The 3,717-nt window shown below is 45.7% G+C and overlaps 1 long non-coding RNA gene across 1 annotated transcript; it reads left to right on the top strand.

Moving 5' to 3' along the window:
• Nucleotides 1-525: 525 nt before the first annotated feature.
• On the top strand, nt 526-3,255 carry LOC123074510 (uncharacterized). The gene is made up of 3 exons (XR_006435997.1): nt 526-773; nt 859-1,076; nt 1,625-3,255. It is a non-coding gene; the product is annotated as an uncharacterized lncRNA (long non-coding RNA).
• The last annotated feature ends 462 nt before the right edge of the window (nt 3,256-3,717 follow it).

Raw genomic sequence — 3,717 nt, 5'->3', positions numbered from 1 at the left:
TTCAAAATATATGAAATAGAGTGGGGAGTGATTTGAATCACTTTTGAAAAAGTTCTCCATTTTGAGTTTCACGATCATTTCTATAAAATAAAGAGAGGGGATAAAATGACTTCCTCAAATATAAAAGAGTTAGGAAAATTATTAGAATAATATTTGGAGTTTATTTGATAATTATTTGGCCTAAAGTGCATTTATTGCATCAAAAAATTATTTTCAAAATTATATGTGCTAGAATTAATGTTCATTATTCTCTATATTTTCAATACTAATTTTAGAAATTTATGTGCTATTTGTAGAAATTCATTTGAATTTGTTTTGGACCTCAAAGAGTTTTCTGTTAAAAAAAAATAAAGCTCCGCCTGGACCGGAACAATGTTCGGCCCAGGAGCGCACTCAACCGGCCCACAGCCAAATTCAGCCCACGGCCTGTCCCGCGCCCGAAGGCGTTTCGCGTCGGCCGCCCGCCCCGTCCCTCCTTCACTCGCCTCCCGCCGCCGCCACTAACTGGCAGGACCCATCCGTCAGGCCATCCCCAACCTCCCGCGCCTCCCGCTCGGATAAGCCACAACGCCGTGCCCGCCCGCAACCGTCGGCGAAGTCTCGCGGAAAAGCCGTATCCGTCGCTCCCCGCACCGCTGCCCTTGCCTATAAAAGCCCAGTGACCCCCTCTCTTGACCCCGCCGTCCCGCTAACCCTCTCGCCGCTTCTAGCCGCCGCCGTCGTCGTGTGCATCTCGTCGGAGCCGAGCCGCTCCGCTGTCAAATTCGTCGCTGGTGGCACACCCCGACGTCCATTTATTCTGTCAATCTTCTTCTCTTGTGCTACCGCATCCCGTTGACATTTTTGTTTTGTGCCTAGATCGTCGGAGCCGCCGCACGGATGACACTGCGTCCCGCCGGAGCACCGGAGCTCCGCCGCGAGCCCTTGCTCGACCCTGGCCACCCCAACGCATGCCGCCACCACCGTTGGGACGCCCGTGTCGCACTCTTCTTCCCCATCTACTTCCCCGGCGCCGAGGACCGCCGCAACCGCCGCCCCGCCGATGCTGAGCCTCCTGCCGCCGCCTTTGCCCCGTTGTGAGCCACCGCTTCATTCCTCGTTTCTTTTAGTCTAGGTTTTCCTCTCTCTTCGAACCGGTACTTCAACGAGCCACAAAAATTTTAACCGTAGATCCAAACTCAATGAAACCAGCGGCAAATTCTTTGTCATAATTAGATCTATCCAATGATATCATCCTTGCAAACTTTTGCTAATTTCAAATTTGAATTTTATTTAGATTTGGATCCAATCTTTAATTGGCAACATCTTGTAAACGGTAACTCCGTTTGAATTGGTAATTTTTGCACTTGGTCACCATAGCTAGACCCTATGACTCGGACCATTGTCACAATATTTTCCAGTCAATTAGGATCTCTCCATGATAGTTTTACTCCTATGCCTTGTATGCACTTTAATTCACATCTCATTTTGAACCCTATGTCACATGTTGTTTTTGCACTTAGAAAATCTGTGCAAGTTAAAGTGTGTTGGATTTTCATTTGGATTTTCCTAGTCTTTTCGTGTTGCATGTTACTTTGGTTCTATGAAATGATTCCTTATGTATGTTTATTTACTTCGACGATAGATTGTCCGGAGTGCGAAGAAAATTACTATCGTTCTCTAGAGTTGAATCACCAGTACCAAGGCAAGTACATATTTGACCATTCTTTCAATTACCTATGTTTTATGTATGCACTTATTCCTTTGTGGTAGGATTGCATGGTAGGAATTTTATGTCGGGTGGCTATGCTCTTACCTAGCAGTTCATTTGAGGTAGCGTTGAAGTATACAACCTTTGTAACCATCGTGTAAGTTTATTTTTGCCTCGCTAATGTAGACGTGGATTGGGAAGTGTTCATGGTGAGACATGAGTGACAAAGTAGTAATCAGGACCAGGACTTTTAAATGTACTACCTGGGCAGAAATTGGTTGAGTGGTGGCAAAGTACAATGGGGCATGCATGGGAAATCTATGGTGGTGCACCACTAGTGGTCCGTCCGCTCAGGCTCAAAGCGATCAAACGTGTTTTCATGTCTAGAAGCTTACGTGTGCAGCCACAAGCTAACATGAGTTCTGGCTTAGTTGAGTAGTTAGTGTGACCTCTTCCAGGATGGACTAGCAGATGTAGAATGAGTAGGTGTATCGGCCTATTTGTGGGTTAAGAGGGAATGCTTTCGAATCATGCACTTTGCCGTCTGCCATGGCTGACGGCAAAGGCATGCCTGGCGGACGGCAAAGGCCTTTGCCATCAGCTAGCAGACGGCCCCACGTCCGGCTGAACGAAATACGACAAATGGCTTCTTTGCCGTCTGCTTTAATAAAGCGGACGGCAAAAAAGTTTGTCGTCAGCCATCTAGGGCAAGCAGACGGCAAAGGGCATGGACGACAGAGGGGTAGGGTTAGGTCCGTTAGGGTGTTAACGGCGTGCTTTGCCGTCTACTGGCAGATGGCAAAGATGCAAAGGCTTTGTCGTCTGCCAGCCATCGACAAAGTGTCCAAATAGCCAGCCCATGTGCCCCCTAGGTAGCTGCCACGTGGCTTGTTATGCCGTCTGCTGGCAGACGACAAAGATGCAAAGGTCTTTGCCGTTTGCTAGCAGACGGCAAAGTGTCCAAATAGGCTAGCCCAGTGCCTCCCAGGTTGCACAGGTAGCTGCCACGTGGCAGCTTTGTCGTCTGCGGGCGGACGGGAAACCTCTTTGCCATCTGATGGCAGACAACAAAGTGCCTGTATTACCCTTGTTAATTCGGTTTTGTCTTAAATTCAATCAATTTCATATATATATATATATATTCATTTTAAAATACTTTCAACAAGCATACATATCCCTGCCATATGGGTATGATCATCCAACACATATACATACCAAATCAAAAGTCTATATCCAACATATATATAGCCAACATATCCAACAACAAGCATACAATGGTTTCATTCATACATACATATATAGGTAGCAAGTTTCACATTGTTCATCCTACAAAATCAAAACAAAAAGGAAGGACAAGGAGAAGAGTAGACTCCATCAACGCAAGCTTCCGTGATCTGAAGCAAATCTGCAAACTGGGAAAGAAGAAAGTTAGAAGAAGAAGAGGAAGAAGAAGAAGACTAGAAGAAGAAGAAGAAGACGACTTTTTCTTCTCTTTGTTTTTCTCCTCTTCTTTATCTTCTTCTTCTTCTAACTAAGGTAACCTAGGTAATTATACCATTTTTAGCTAACTAAGCATATTAAGCCATTTCGGAGGAAAAAATGCTAAGTGCAGGTCACTTTAGAGCTAACCTAGGTAAATAGGTCTTTTCGGAGCTTAGTAAGGTTATTATGTCATTTTCGAGGAAAATAAGTGTGGCACCCCGATCTGCATGGAGCAGGGGGCCTTCGCACGTCAGCCCAGGATAACACCTGACGCACGACAGGTCCATGATACATCATTCCAGGTACAAGAATATTCATCAAATACATGTATAGAGGATTACATCATTGATGAATACAATCATCTGGCATAGCTCTAAGGCTATCTAAATGGCGACGGAAGTCTTGGTTTGGCAACACGTCGACTCGGGCTGGGCTCCACAACTCACAGGACTGGCAAGGTTACGACCTAGCGCGACCAATCAAGCAATTAATCCAGGCACGACCTACAAACTGGCATGACACGCCAGGTCAGTACATTGAATGTA

This window comes from Triticum aestivum, chromosome 3D, assembly GCF_018294505.1.
Source record: "Triticum aestivum cultivar Chinese Spring chromosome 3D, IWGSC CS RefSeq v2.1, whole genome shotgun sequence".
Classification (NCBI taxonomy): domain Eukaryota; kingdom Viridiplantae; phylum Streptophyta; class Magnoliopsida; order Poales; family Poaceae; genus Triticum; species Triticum aestivum.
The sequence above is the reverse complement of the archived record's forward strand: the minus strand, read 5'-3'. Positions and strand labels throughout refer to the sequence as shown.